Source organism: Diadema antillarum, unplaced genomic scaffold (genome assembly GCF_040938485.1).
Source record: "Diadema antillarum isolate AM-2024a unplaced genomic scaffold, OU_Dant_1.0 seq00001838_RagTag, whole genome shotgun sequence".
Classification (NCBI taxonomy): Eukaryota; Metazoa; Echinodermata; class Echinoidea; order Diadematoida; family Diadematidae; genus Diadema; species Diadema antillarum.
This window is the reverse complement of record NW_027272511.1, coordinates 77050-93973: the sequence shown is the minus strand read 5'-3', so window position 1 is coordinate 93973 and position 16924 is coordinate 77050. Positions and strand designations below refer to the sequence as shown.

Below are 16924 nucleotides of genomic sequence, written 5' to 3'. Positions count from 1 at the left end.
TTTTCGATTGCTATAGTTATTAGAATTTCAATAATTCAGCACAAGAACTGATCACCAGTCGGTCGAAAGTTGTTGGTGACTTTACGAACAGCTTTATGAAACACCCACGAATTCTCGGGCGTGTGCGACGGGCTTTCCATGGTAGTATCGCGTCTCTCGCAGTGCTCCCTCCGTGATCCACACAGTGCATGCCTGCGTGGAGTGTACGTACGTACCAAAGAGTATAGAAGCGCACGCGTGCTCGTACGCTTATACCATGGCTCTACTCTGTTAGTAGCTCCATGCTTTATGCGTAGTACCTTACCCACATACACAATACGGAGGTGGTGTACGTGTTTGTCAATTCGTAACCTACTGCATTGGCGTGGCAGCGCAGTGACAGGCTCACAAATACGACTTCTGAAGACCTTTGCGTGAGACTGACGGTTTGATTAGTTTGGAGTTCGAGTACCAGGTGGGTATTAGTCTGTAAACGCAGGCATGCCTAAACACAGATGTTTGGGTTTTTAGAACAAAATTTCATGTGTGTAGTCGTGGTGCTGTTAGTGTTAGTGACTATAATAAACGTTAGGGTCTATCAGTAGTATCACTCTTATGTGTTCAGTAGTGTCTGGGGACATGCCCATCGTATCACCACAGCTCAGGCCCTATACGTGTACGAAGCTGTTGTAGTGCGTAGACCGTACGTTTAAATGTCAGGAGTATCAGGAAGGAAGTTGCGAAGTTTTTAACGTTAGACCGCGTTTCCTGAATGGACAAGGTGTGAGCCATATCATGATTTGCTATGTAATTACTAGGAAGGCTAAGTTCCAAAGAACCTACTTTAAGAGTTGACGTTGACTAAGAGGGCTTAGCGTTACTCTGGTGATTTGCTTCTGCCAAATCTGGGCGAGATGCGGGCGCCATACTTTAATGCGTAGCTAACACCACGACCAGTAGAGGGCGTATTTTACAGTGCTATATAGCGGTGATTCCTGTCCCCCTTTCCTGTCCCGTAAATATTCCCTGTCCCCCTTTCCTGTCCCGTAAATATTCAATATTGAATGATGCGCCTTTAAGCACCACCAACAACAACAACCCTTTCATTTCACCTTTTTTTATAGGGGGCATGCAGGGGAAGAAATATAACGTTACTTAGCCTGGACCTTGTTTTGTCATACAGAAGTATCATTCCTGTTTAATCATGAAATGTAACTGAAGAGAAGTCATTTATTTTCCAATATGTAGTCCCACAATTACACATCACAAGCTTGACTTTGACCTAATTTCACTGAGTTATGCTGACCGTGTTATAACAATAGGGTTTCCCTGTGCAGATGTGTGCACAGTGAAAAATGTGTTTTTAAGCAAGATTATAAGTTTAAAAGATGGTTTTCCTTTGTTATAAGAATTGTTTAGATTGCAGGAACAGTAAAATAATTTTACAAAGATTTGTATAAAAAATTTGGGTGTTGTGCCTCATATTCCTCTCAAGTACCGGTATGTATTTTCAGAATGTGTGTACCTCACATTATTAGTGGTCTGTCCTTAACACAAGGTCCTCAGGACCAGAAAAATGTGCTTGTTATAATGAAACCTTGTTATATCAGGGTTACAAAAATAATACAATACAAATTGAAATTACAATCTAGGACCACAAAAAAATTACCTTGTTATAGTGAACTTCGTCGTATCAGTGATAATTGTAGAGAGTTCACTGTATAGCCTATACAGGTATTGTTGTAACGTTTGTATTTTTCCTTTCTTTTCTTTCTGCAGGTACTGGTTGCTTTGGAAGGAGATTTATGTTGGTCTTTGTTGAAAGTACGTTTGTGTTTGTGTTTGTTATTTGTTGAATCATCTTCATCCTACATTTCATCTCATACCATTTCACCTTCATCCTTGAATATTCAGTGAATATTCACTGAGATTACATCTGGAAATTCATCCTGGAATTCACGAACTCATCCCTGAAATATCTGAAATATACCTGAAATACCTGAACTTTACCTGAAATACCTTAACTTGAACTTTACCTGAAATACCTTAACTTGAACTTGAAGAAAGCTGAGAACAGAGAACTTCTGAGTGCATGAGAATAAGACAGTATCAGAAGGAGAGAAAGTTTCAGAATCAGAGGCAGAAAGGGTTAGAGTCAAAGAGAAAAAGAGTGAAATCAAAGAGAGGAAGAGTGAGAGTTGACGAAAAAGGAGTAAAAATTAAGCAGAATAACAGAGTTTTAAAGAGTGTTTGAATGAAAGAGTGCATTCTTTAAAAGGATAGTTAAAAACTGGAAAGAGAATTGTCCTAGAGAAGGCGAGAAGTTTGCTGGAAACTTGAAAATAGAAACAGTTAATTTGAGAAAAGGTGTTTAAGAGTCCAGATTACACTGAAAGATTATTAAAGAGTGCCGTCATAAGACGAAAGCATTATAGTGTTGTAAACTAATTGGGGTAGACAAAATTTGCACCTTCAAGGATTATTTGATATTTGATATATTCTGCATTGAAAGTTGCTGCAAATAAATCAACTACAGTTGGCAAGAGCTAATAGCTAGGAGTTGAAATTTTGAAGGAATTGTTAAAAGTGTGAGAAACAATTTATGAGGTGAGGCGAGAAGTATACTAAAAATTTTATGTAAAAATATTTTTTGGTATCTTGAGTCTTGAATTTTCGTTAATTGTTAATAGGATAAAAGAATAATTGAAGAGCGCCATCTTCAGATAAAAGCATTTTAGTCATAGTAAATGAAGGGAGAGACGTTAATATTGCACCTTAAAGGGCTATTTATAAATATTGGGCTGTGAAAACAAAAGCACAATTAGTAAAAGACATACCTTTATTGCAAAAGGAGTCATCTCAAAACAGAAACATTACTGTTTCTTTAATTGTCGGTGAAGACAAAGAATAATTGGTGAAATTGAAATTTTTGTTGCGAAAGACCCTACCCTAAGAGAAAAACATATAAGGGAGACCGATTATTGTGCAGTTAAGGCAAAAGCATAATTGGTAAAATTGTAACCTTTTTTACAAAGAGCATAATCTCGAGATAAAGGCATAATTTAGTCAAATCAAATGTTAGAGAATTGAAGCTGAAATTTCTGTTGGCAGATATCGTAAAAGGAAATTGGCATAGCTTTTCTATAAAGTAGGAATTGAAGCACGTAACAGACAAAGAGTGCCACCTGTTGCTAGAAACAAGCAAACATTGTAGAAATATCCCCACCTGTTGGTAGAAACATTATATGGATCGGTGTTGCAGCTTACTGCTGGAATTTGTATTGCAGTGAAATATAGTACATGTACTGTACACATGTATTAGTGCAACTTTCAAAGCTATTCAATCCGACAATTTTGTTACCAATCGCAGTACTAGTGGAGTAGGTGTGATTCATAAAAGTATAGTGATTCAAGGAATATAACTGTGTTGATTGACAGTTGATTGATATACATTTATTTAGTAATAGGTACCATTATACTTTCAAAGATTCGAAAGCCCTGTAGTTTGACAATGGAAGCAAGTGAATTCAAGATTGTTATTGGTGATATCCTAGATATCCTCCATAGTTGTGACTTGATGAGAAATGTAGAGGTCAGTGAATGTGATGCATGTTGCAGTGTGATCAATGAAAATGAAAGCAGAGTACCATGTGAGGATTGTGGCAAGCAGTTTCATGTGATGTGTACAGGAACTATTTCTCATGAGGCTAGAATGTGTGATGCAAGGTTGATTTGGATATGTTCAGCATGTGGAAGCAATAATATTGCCCATCGCATCTTTGACAAAATTGGCATTCCTTGTCATTTCAATAGATACGAACTTCTCGAAGACCTTGGTGATGAAGATTTTCATGTTGATGTTTCACTTACATCACGCAAGAGCAACCAGAGAAAGAAACCAACGAAGATGAGACTGAAAAAGAGGTATGTGAGAAGAAAGAACAAACGTGGTGTTCTAGAAATGACAAATGTGTGTGTGGAGGAAAGAGCAAATTGTGACAGAGATGAATCAGATCCGACATTCATCTCAAATCTCACTAGGAGGCAATTTGAACCATTAGAAACTGCAGTTGATGATGGTTGGACAACTGTGAAATCAAGGAAGACAAAAGTGATTGAGAAGGCCAAACTGACAACATCCCAAACAATGACTAACAATCCTAAGACCAAGACCAATAACAAGAGCACAGTGAGATCAGTAAATGGTGTGATTCTCCAACCTGGCGTGACCTACATTGGCAAAGCAATGAAAGGCTACTATCTTGAAAAACAGAGAAGAGCCAAGACCAGCAAAGGCAAAAAATCAAAAGTAGAAACAAGGCAAGAAGAACATGGTGAACTCGTGAAGCGAAATATGAATCGAAACTTGGACACAGAACGAAATGATAGTCTGCAGGTGTATACTGAATCTGTATTGAATGTATATTCAAAGTGTGTTCAGTCACCTCATGTTATGGCAAAATACTCTGAGCAAATCTATGCAAAAACACAGAGAAGTTGGGCTGATGTGGCTAAAAGCACTCCGAATATGACTAATGGATGTTTCGTACTGAGTGGTGATCAGGCTACATGTGTCTCTGTCCTTTCCACAGACATTGAAAAAGAAGTTTGGAATGTAAACAGGCTCTATGGAGGTGGAAATGCACGGCAACCAAGAAAGAAAGGTCGTTTCACGAAGATCCGCAACAAACAAAGTGTGCCAGTGGTTAAAAATGCTGACTCACAGGTGCGTAACAATGAAAAGGTGAAACATGACATTTTTGAAGGAGAACATGCAGCAAAGAATGAAAAGTTGTGTAAGAATGAAATATCTGACCGTGAGGACAGTAATTCCACAAATAGAGACAACACAGGCTCGAATGATATGTCCAAAGTGAAGTGTGACAGAATCCACGATATGCATGAACTAAACCCATGTTACAGCGAAACAAAAGATGTTGAAGGTGACAGTCAAATATCAGTGAATGAATTGTTCTCTGTGAATTCTACTACAAATGTAAATGTTCACTCTCCGTGTCACAAACCTGTTTCAGGTATGCAAAACATGTGTGTTCAAGTTTGTAATGAATCAATATTCCTGCCTGAACGTGAAAAAACTATTAATCCATCTGATTGCATAGTAATGAATGCTGGTTCTGCAAATAGTGTTGACCACCATAATTCATATGATGTTCAAGAATCGTCTGTACTTATATTAGATGGTGAACCAGCTGCAAATGATTTAGAGACTGAAGAACGTGTCTGTAAGCCTGTTTCTCTTTCAGATTCAGAATATGATAGAAGGCAATCATATCCTCTGACTAAAACAATCGCACAAGGAAATTTTAATCAAGGTGATCAACGATTTGGTTATACTGCTGGCAAACAATGTGCATGTAATTCTATTGTGGCAGTTCTCTACATTCAAACAAAGAATGGAATCGAAATGAGACCTCGTGATCTTGATCAGATTCTGACACTTGGGAATGAGTTGTATTATTACATAAAGAAGGATTCACAACTGAATGAAGAGCTTGTAATGATAGATGAATTACCGAAGGAACTTCATATTCTGGATGAAAAATTTCAAATAACCTATGGTGAATCGAAATATGGAGTGTTGGAAGGAGATCAAAACAATTTGTCAAATTTTGGTGCTTTGCCATTGAGTCAAGCATTAGAACAAGAACTGTGCCGATATGATGCATGTCTTATGAATTTTGCTGAGAGTACATTTGCAATCATTAGGCATCACAGTGGTTATTATGTGTTTGATTCTCATTCCAGAAGTCATGATGGATACTTGGTACAAGATGGATGCAGTGTCTTGCTTAGCATTTCATCATGGCAAGGTATACAGGTACACTGTTTGAATTTGGCAAAATCTATGGCATGTGATTTACGTACTACTCAGTTTGAATTAACCGGTCTGGCAGTAGAATTCAATTCTAAGAAAAATGTATTGACAACTAGTGGCTCTAAGAGATCAAAGACCCTAAATACTGCGTGTGGGAATATAAATGATCAAAACAGCGACTATTCGCAACATTGTCATCATATTGAAAGAAATCTGAGTTATAGTGATGAGACTCAAAATGTAACAATAAAGGAAACCAGAGTTAATGTAAGCAGTGATGACTATGGAAGTGAGAATGAAGTTGAATTTGTTTCACTTGAAAAGACAACACAAAGAAGAGATAGAAACTTCAAATTTGCACCAATTACATATGTAGACAAGCAGTGTTTGTGCAATAGATTAAATGTCAATTACTGTGGCGCAGCCAGTGAACCAGTGGAAGATACAAATGAAAATTTGTGTATGAGGAAACCTGTAAATATCAAGAGAGTTATGGGTGATGGCAACTGCTTTTACAGAAGTATTTCTCATGTAGTTACTGGCAGTGAAGGAAACCATTTCATGCTCAGGAAATCCAATGTGGCACATTTACTGGAAACGGGTGATTTATTTAAAAATTTAATTAACACAGTGAAATATCAGAATGTCAGGGACTTTGTACTTCAAGAGAAATTGATGGATTTAGGAACATGGGCTGGTCACACTGATATTAGTTCAATGGCACATATGCTAGATTGTGATATATATGTGTATGATGATCGTACAAAAAATTGGCAAATTTTGTCTGCAAGGAAACCGGGGTACTATAACAAGGTAACAACTGAAAGAGGCATATATATTGTGTTCACTGGAAGCAATCATTTTGATGTAGTTGAAAGTGTAACTGCTGTTCAGTCTAGTACTTTGGATGAAAAATTAAGTGTGTTTCATGTGAATTCAGATGCAAATGTGGAAAGTAAAAAAGAAAGTCATCATGAATCATCTAAGGCTACCGAAAACTTGACATTGAAGAAAGGCAGTGTTAGAGTGAAGAAAATGATGTCCAAACAAATAATGGTGTCAAACTTGCAAGAGACACAAATTCCATTACAAAACACATGTCAACAGACAGTAGTCGATGTTGATGCATCCGAGGTGAAGCAAGTGGGAGAAATTAAAAAGATTAATCTCATGTACACACCTGTGAATAAATTTGACAGAGAGAAGTTTTGTTGCAAATTAGGCATAAAGGTTAATGACAAATGTAGCAGTAATGATGTGCCAAAAGATATGGTGGAAAATGGTAATATTACTGTCCTGTCACAACCATTAACTATCTATAAAATTAGTGGTGATGGAAATTGCTTTTACAGAGCTATGTCATATGTCACATGTGGCAAGGAAGATTCACACCGTGATGTTCGAAAAGCAACAGTTATGCATATTTTACAAAACAAGCAAGATTATGTAAGCCTTTTAAAATCAGGATACACAGATGTTGTAAAATACATTGCAAAGGAAAGAGTATTCAACAATGGCACATGGGCTACAGAATTGGAAATAATGGCCTTATCAAATCTACTAGATACTGATATTTATACATATGAAGAAAACTGTTCAAAATGGAAATTATTTGGTGCAAGCAAACTTCAGTTTGGAATTGTTACATCACAAAGAGGTGTTTACTTGCAACACACAAATGGCAATCATTACGATGTTGTAGAGTCTGTATGTCCAAGGATCCAAACATTAAGTTCATGCCAAAACTTGTCAAGACCACAAAACATTACCGCTATGGAAACGCCTGTGACAAGAAAGAGAAGACTCACAACTGAGAGAAAAGTTACGAAACAAGTCGGTGATTGTCAAATAAATGTATTGAACAATGAAGTTTTAGAGGATGACATTGAACGTGCTGTTAAAATGAGTAGGGATAGTGAAGAATCTGAAGAAGTTGAAACTACAAGGCAAACTACAAAAAGGAAAAAACAAAGAAAAAAAAGTAATGCAAATATTACCAGACGAAAAAATAGAGATCGAATGAGAGCACAGAGAGAAAAGAAAAAAAATGAGCAAAGACAGTTAGAAATAGAATGTTTATCAGATGTTCAGCCTTTTCTATTCCGCAAACTAAAAAATGCAGCTGCAAAGAAAGTAAAATATCAAACAGATGAACCTTACCGGTTCGAAAAGAGAAGAGAAATTAAGGAGAGACAAAGAAACAGGTACTTGTTCGATCCTACTTACAGAGAAAATGTCAAGAGAGCAATGAGCAGAAAGATGAGAGCTAGATATCAACGCAATGCTTTATTAAGAGAAAAAATCAAGAAAATGATGAGGACAAAGATGAAAGCTAGATACCAAAATGATGCTTCATTTCGAGAAAAAATTAAGAAAAGGATGAGAACAAAGATGAAAGCCAAATATCAAAACAGTGCTTCATTCAGAAAAAGGCTGAAGACAACGAGGAAAGTAAACTATGGGTGCAATGTTCTACATAGAGAAAGGCTTAAGAAAATGAGGAAAGCTAGATATCAAAACAATGCTTTATTCAGAGAGAGGCGTAAGAAAATTATGAGGAAAGTTTCAAACATTAAGTACAAGACAAATTTTTTGTACAGACAGCAGGTTGCAATGAGAAACATGAAACGAAAAAAACAAGAAAAAATGAATATGAGAAATTGTGACCATGTTTTGAAAAAATTTAGGGAAATTGTTTCACACGGCCCTGAATATGTATGTTGCGTATGTTTGAAATTATTATTCAAGAATCAAGTATTGAAGTGTACAAAAGCAAAATATAACGATTTGAGGTGCTTAAAGGAGGAGTATTTACATACATGCAGCGATGACTGTGATATTGACTGTCAAATAGTAAAGTCATCAAGAAATTTTTTATGGGTTTGTTACACTTGCCACAGGAAATTATTAGCTGGTAATATGCCTGCTGAAGCTAGCAGAAATAATTTAGAATTACGTGCTATTCCTGCGGAACTTGGAAATCTGAATCAGTTGGAAACACATTTGATTGCACTAAACATTCCATTTATGAAAGTTTTGAATTTGCCTAAAGGAGGACAATATGGAGTGCATGGCCCAACAGTTTGTGTACCTTCACGCACAAATGAAACTGTAAAGATATTACCTCGACCGGAGACTGATGATCAATTAATTCGCGTAAAGCTAAAGAGGAAACTGTCATATAAAGGACATTATGAATATCAGTTTGTCAAGAAAAACAATGTCCTAGCTGCATTGGAATATTTGAAAAAGAATAATAAGTGGTATTCTGATATTGCTATTGATAGCGAATGGGACTCTGATTTATCAGACAAAAATAGTAAAACAGCTTGTGGTAAACTATTTGATTTAAGTGAAACTAATGATGATGATGATGATATAGAGGATGATCAAGATGGACGATTACAAGGCATTCAGTTGGGCACATGTTTGCAGAAGGTCGATATGAGACAAGAAGTGCTTGATCAGTTTTTTGATGATATTATATGCTGTGCTCCTTGTGAAAAGAATAGTCCTGTGTCACTATTGATGGATGAGAGTAATGAGGCAAAATGTTTTCCTGCTCTGTTTCCAACAGGCCAGCCAACATTTCATGATACCAGGTACATTAAAGTAACACTTGGTCGTTATTTGCATAATCGTTTGATGCATGTAGACAACAGATTTGCAAAAAATACAGAATATATTTTCTATGCTCAGTGTATTTATGAACTGCAACAAATACTTTCTAGTGTTTCTATAGCTGTCAGAAAAAGCTCAGAGAAAATAGATAATTCCACATTGATGCGATGTTCAGATCTAAAGGATGCAAGAAAACTTCATGAGATACTGGATTCGAATAAAGGATATAAATTTCTGAAACAAATACGAGGAACACCTCCATACTGGCAATCTACACAGAAAGATGTATTAGCAATGGTTAGACAACTTGGAAAGCCTACATGGTTTGCATCATTTTCATCAGCTGAAATGAGATGGCCTGAAGTTATTAACACATTGCTAAATCAACAAGGTGATGGGAGAAAAGCAAGTGATCTGGATTGGACAGATAAGTGTAATTTATTAAAATCAAATCCAGTGACAGTAGCTCGTATGTTTGATAAACGCTTTCATGCATTTTTGAACAGAGTGATTCTTTCTGAGGCAGAACCTATTGGCAAGATAATTGACTATTTTTACAGGATTGAATTTCAACAGAGAGGATCTCCACATACACACTGTTTATTCTGGGTTGAAAATGCACCTAATTTGGGTGTCGAGAAAGATGAAACTGTCATAGATTTTATTGATAAGTATATTTCATGCAACATTCCATGTGAGGATGAAGATGAAGAACTGTATGAAATAGTGAAGAATGTTCAGCTTCACTCAAAGAAACATTCAAAATCATGCAAGAAAAAGGGAACCTCCTGTAGATTTAATTTTCCAAGACCACCTTCTGAGAAAACATTTGTTGTGAAGCCTGATGATAATCCAGAAGTTACAGATGAGGCTCAAGATGTTCTGTCTGCAGTAAAGAATTCATCATGTGTGGAAGGCAAATATGATAATGCTAGGCAGCTCTTTGAAGCTCTTGGGATGTCTCAAAAGGAATTTGAAGATGCCTATAATGCTGTAGCTACAAAAGAAGATGTAGTCATGAAAAGAGATCCAAAAGATATATGGGTTAATCAATATAATTCATTCTTACTCAGAGCTTGGAATGCCAATATGGATTTGCAGTATATAACAAATGAGTATGCCTGCATTGTTTATGTTGTGTCATACATGTCAAAAGCAGAAAGAGAAATGAGTTTGCTCTTGAAAAATGCTGAAAGTGAAATGAGAGAGGGCAATGAAGATGCTCGAAAGAGTATGAAAGAAATAGGACATGTGTATATGCAAAACCGTGAAGTTTCAGCACAAGAAAGTGTGTATCGTGTTTGTGGCCTGAGATTGAAAGAGTGCTCAAGAAAAGTAGAGTTTATACCTGTTGGACCAAACCCTGTGAGAATGAGTCTACCACTGAGTGTTATTCAAAGCAGACGAGACGATGATGATAGGAGCCCATGGATGCCAAGCAGAATTGATAAATATAAAGCCCGACCTGATGGTTTTGAATTTGAAAATATGTGTTTAGCCACATTTTGTTCAAAGTATAGACTACTCAGTGAATCTGATATAAAGGGTAAGAAACAGAAACAGAGTGTGTTTAAATTGAGAGATCAGCTGGGCTATATACAAAAAAGAACAAGAACCAATGATGCTGTAGTGAGATACCCTCGTTTTTCACCGACTGTAACCCCAGAAAAATATTATCAGAGTATATTGCAACTATTTTTGCCATATCGTACTGATAAACAGTTAAAACCTGACCAATTTTTGACATATGAGGAATTTTATCAAAATGGATCTGTTCGAATGTTTAATAAGAATTTGGAAAGTGTCAAAAGTATTGCCAATGAAAATCTCAGGCAGTATGAAAAAAACGCTGATACAATTGATCAGGCACAAGAATATCTTGAGAAATTTGGTGCACAAGAAGATGCATGGGGATTACTCTGTCCAGAAACAGAAGTTGAAAGACATGAAACAGCTAAAATCCATGTAGAAGTTGAAGATGCTGACAATGAGTTTAGAATCCCAGATCTTGAATCTAAATCTCAGGAGAAAGAGTCATATGGCATAGAATTTCGATCATGTAGCATTTCGAGAGAAGACAGTAATGTCTTATTAAGAACTTTAAACAGCAAGCAGCAAAAAGTGTTCTACAAAATACGACAATGGTGTCTTGACAGAGTTAATGGAAAAGAAGCCACACCGTTTCAGATATTTGTGACAGGTGGTGCTGGAACAGGAAAAAGTCATCTGGTGAAATGCATATGTAATGAAGGGACAAGAATTCTAGGTAAAATGATGCATAATCCAGATGATCTTTCAATTATGAAAGTAGCTCCAACTGGAATTGCAGCCTACAATATTGATGGTAGTACTATTCATAATGCACTGTCCATACCCATTTCTGCTTCATTACCTTATCAACCCCTTGGAGAAGAAAAGATAAGTCATTTACGTACTCAGCTGGGCCAATTACAGATACTAATAATTGATGAAATATCCATGGTTGATCAGAAGCTACTGTGGTATGTACATGGACGTTTAAGGCAAATAAAGCAGACGCGTGATGATGCTCCATTTGGAAAGGTTTCAGTTATTGCAGTTGGAGATTTTTATCAGTTACCCCCAGTAAAAGGTACTCCTTTGTATAAAGATACATTGCAAAGTTCTTTATGGACAGACAACTTCTCTATGATTAACTTGGATGAAATAATGAGACAAAAGGATGATGCAGACTTTGCTGTTCTTTTGAACAAATTAAGGGTAAAAGAAAAGAAAGATGAATTATCAAGTGATGATTTTGCAGTTCTTCAATCATGCCAAACTGGAGAGCAATGTGAGGATGCACTGCATATATATTCTTCAAACAAACAAGTAAATGACTGGAATAAAATAATGCTTCACAAGAAATGCACAAATATCATCTGTCTTGATGCAGAAGATTTTGAACTTGGCGATAAGGGTAAAAACAAAGCATGTGACAAGCCACGGAGATGTACTAAAGCTTCTTTGCCAGCATATCTTTGGGTTGCTGAAAATTCTAGAGTGATGCTGATCAAAAATGTGAATGTGACCAAAGGTTTATCAAATGGCTGCATTGGCACTGTAACTGACTTAGTAAGAGTAAATGAAAATGCCAGACCCTCAAGTGTGCTTGTGAAATTTGACAATGAAAAAGTAGGAACACAGTCAATAGAAATGCAACAGGAATCAATTGGGAAAAAATATACGAGGAAACAATTTCCCTTGAAATTAGCATATGCATGCACAATACATAAAGTACAGGGCATGACAATGGAAAAAGCTGTTGTTTCTCTGAAAAATATATTTTTGCCCGGACAAGCATATGTTGCTCTGAGCCGTGTCACATCAATACGTGGACTAACTATTGAAGATTTTGATCCCAAAGTTATATATTGCAATCCAACTGTTAAAGAAAGTTTAGAAAACATGCCAACATTTGTTGATGAAAAGAGCTTTGATAATGATGTTTCTGTTGCGACTCTGAATATAATGCTACATAACATTCAAGGTCTTAAAGCACATTTCAAAGATATCCAATCAAACCTCCTATGTAGAAATTCTGATATTATTTGTTTAACTGAAACTTGGCTTAATGATGACATTTTTGATGTGAATTTAGATCATTTTAAAATGTACAATCAACCTCGGTCAAAATCTTATTCAGATGAAAGTCCCTTATTTTCGGCACTGAAAAATCAAGCACATGGTGGAGTTGCAGTGTACAGTAAAATCAAATCTATTAGTAGGCTGGATTTACATGTCAATAATCTAGAATATATTACATTTGCAGTAACTTGTCCTTCATGTCTCATTTCTGTGATATATAGACCTCCCAGATATGATAAGAAACAATTTTGTGAGAAACTGAAGAGACTACTCGTAGAATTGCAGCAGAGAAGTACGAAACGCATAGTTATTGGTGACTTCAATGAAAATCTCAGACAAGGTTCAAGTGATTCATGTGTGCATAAATTGATGTATTCTTACGGATATCAACAACATGTACTTGATGCTACAACAGAAGGTAATACATTGATTGATCATGTATATAGCACAGGTATAGACTCACTTCATGTTGAAGTTATTCCACTTTACTACAGTTACCATGAGGCTATCAAAATACAGTTCTGATGAGTGATGTCTTGAGTTTACGCAAAGTAATGTGGCACATATATTCAAATCAATTGATATTTATTTTCTTTTGTCATCATATTTCCTTTTGTAATACAGAATGAGGAAAATAAAAAAGTGTGAATAGGACAGAGCATACAGCAATTCAAAAACAAATGAGTAGAAGTGATACTTATGATCAATACTGAGGTGTTTGAAGTTAAAAAAAAAAATTGCAATGAGTAAAACATGTGAAGTATGGAGGGTTCCACTGGGAAGATTATGCTTGTGAATATGAAACAAGACTTCAACAAAAGTATGACTACTAGTACTACAGAAAACAGCGACATTATGAGACAGAAAGTGACAATTCAGTGATTATAGACTTCCTAAATATGACCCAAAAATAATGTGAGAAATTATGGAAATTAGTTGTTGAATTGCACCAAATAAGCACAAAAAGCATAGTTATTGGTGAATTTAATGAAATTCTCAGACAAGGTTCAAGTGATTTGCTTGGCATAATTTGATGTGTTCTTATGAATATCAACAACATGAAGTTGATGCTACAACAGAAGGTGGCACATTTATCGGTCATGTATGTAGTATAGGTATTAATGATCTCACCATTGAAGTTATTCGCCTTTACTACAGTTACCATGAAGCTATTTGAATACTGTTTCACTGAACTTGTTTTTACTAATAACATTAGATGTTTATTCAAGGTTTTTTTCACAATGCTGAAATCAAATGAAATATATTTTCATCTTTCATCATACATATTTTTATGATGTTATGGAGAATAGATGAAATATGATGAATGAAATGAACAGAATGTTCAACAGTAGTGAAACCTTATGATAATATTAAATTGTAATGAATACTGAAGTGATTGAAGTGAGGAAAACAGTGTGCCATGAGCAAAGTGTGCAAAGGGTGGAGAGATCCACTGAAGCGACCTTGATTGTGCACAGGAAACAAAACTTGGGCAACAATAAAAGTACTACATAACACATTGACATTATAAAGAAAAAATAAATAGACAACGACAAGAGCATGCAACAGAAACAATGATCTTTGATTGCTTGTTGAAAGAAATGTGGGCTTGCATGTCAAGAAGAAGGAAAAACACATAAATTGTGTAATTGCAAAAATGATTTAAAGGACTGTAATTATAATGTTACATGTATGTCAGCAATAGTGGTGATATTAAAAATTTATGAAGTGGTAATGCTGAATCTAGGTGAGAATTATCAACCCTTTTCACAAAGCAGTAGCTGAGCTGGTAGTTGCTCTTCTCTAAATATCATTGTTGGAAATGTAACTATAAAAGGAAGATACAAGTTCAGTATGGAACAGAAATAAAACAAAAGACAGAAAATGGAATTGAAATAGAATAGACAAAGAATAAAAATAGAACAGGCACAACAGAAATAAAACATAGCCCAGAAAATGACAGTGCAGAAAGGTAGATTTTGGCATAATAATCATTTTGAAAAATATTTTTTTTCAGAGAATTAAATGCTGATAATGATAAGTTTATGTTACTATTTGATGAGCGTTTAGAGCTGAGGAAAATCAAATTGTAAATGCTGATGAAAGTGCTTTGAAATAAATGGAAAAAGTAGGAGTTGCATTTATATGTGCAAAACCTGATCAATAGGCATATGTTGTAATTGATAGAAATGAATATTTCACCAGAGAAGATAGAGTGAAATCCATGAGTGATCATGTATGTGGTGCAAGAATTGTATTTATTACGTAAACATTATGAGCTACATAGCACAAGTTTTGATTGATTTCATGCAAATTTATGAAAAATGTTTTGAGTTTTCAAACCCCTGTTTCTCAAACATTTGCTTTCATTGATTGATGTCATTGTTTCTCTTTAGCACCCATGGTAGTGAGAATAAAGCACTGGCCAAAATGAAAAAAGCATCAATTAGGTGTATTTCATCTAGGTGTTTATGGCTAACATCTTTATGTCTTTACATTTGCCTGGTGAATGATGAACTGGTCTGTGCTTGTGCCGCAATCATGTCCAGCCTTGTACCCAAGTGTTTCCACCGGTGAGTTTTATTTCTTTTTTGCTTTTTTTTCCCCCTACTTTTTGTCAGATTTGTATGCATTTAACTTTTCACACAACTTTTTGACAAAATCAGGCTCAATCATACTCAGTGTTCAAATTAAATTCTCACAATAATCTCTCCAGGTGTGTTTTTAAGCTGTATTAGCATAACCTGTAGAATTATGCATACACAGGTGTTTCTTCAGAATTATTTTTTTTTCCCCTGAAATGTTTGTAATATATGTTCTATCATCTAAAGTCTGTGATCTGAAACAGTTTGTTAATTCCATATTACATTTATGAAATGTTATTCACATATTCCTTATTCTTATAAATGTGACTGTACAAGTGTAGTTTTGTTCTGTCCAATTTACATCGTAGCTAAACATGATATACATCCAGAGAACTATGATGTATATGCTGTACTCCTGTAAGAGAAATAGGTGTATGTATTCATGAAAAGAAAGGTTAACATAAAAGGTGATGTGATGTTATGTGAAGTTGTGAATGTTTCAGTACAGTTGTGTTCGCAAGTTATGACTACAAGAAATTGGTTGTATCTGTCTAAAATATGTAAAACATAATGTAACTTTCTTCGTAACATTTGTGATAATGATATTTATGTTCTCCCATTCTAACAACACATATTTCAGTTCTTTCATTTTATCGATGTTAAAAGATAAGCAGTGTACTTCATTTGTAACAGTATGTTGTTTATGTATTTTAAAGCAGGGTCTTGACCAACAGAGAGAACACACCAGCTTTGCTTTGCAGCGTTGGTGTAGCACAGGGAGTAGAACTCTACTGGTTAAAGGCTCAAAACCAGTCAATTGGACCAGGTGTGGATCGCATCTATTTCAACTGTGTGGACAGCTGTCAATCTTGGATCAAACTTGGTTGACATGCAAGCACTTCATATCAGATGATAACAGATGAGCAACGTAATAGTTTCTCAGGACTTCCACTCTCTTCCATCTACAATAATTCTAAGCACAGTGAACAGTATGCATGATAAATGCAAAAGCAAAGGGTATAAATGTAATTGAAGTATTGTGGAATGATTTACGCAACATAAAATACCTCAATAATTATTAATTTTATGTTTATGTGGTGGTAATCAGATCATGTGTAGTATTGGAAGGTACGGTAAGTTAGCCATAGTGGCATGTTAAGCCACCGTCCCTGGAGACACTCAAGTGGTAACGTGTTAATGACCCATAGCATAATCATTTACACCACCATATTGTTTTCGTGATTGACACAGAAACGTCTTTGATTAAGGGCAAAACCAAAATGTAGACCATAAAAGT

At 35.6% G+C, this 16924-nt stretch overlaps 1 long non-coding RNA gene across 4 annotated transcripts; it reads left to right on the top strand.

Moving 5' to 3' along the window:
• The first annotated feature begins 379 nt into the window (after nucleotides 1–379).
• LOC139712665 (uncharacterized) lies at nucleotides 380–16511 on the top strand. 4 transcript variants are annotated; one of them, XR_011709587.1, is made up of 7 exons: nucleotides 380–454; nucleotides 1759–1803; nucleotides 3793–3903; nucleotides 4572–4705; nucleotides 5746–5818; nucleotides 15592–15615; nucleotides 16344–16511. It is a non-coding gene; the product is annotated as an uncharacterized lncRNA (long non-coding RNA). The 4 variants fall into 4 exon arrangements; XR_011709585.1 differs by having other exon boundaries at nucleotides 16347–16483; XR_011709586.1 differs by having other exon boundaries at nucleotides 5746–5810; nucleotides 16347–16439.
• The last annotated feature ends 413 nt before the right edge of the window (nucleotides 16512–16924 follow it).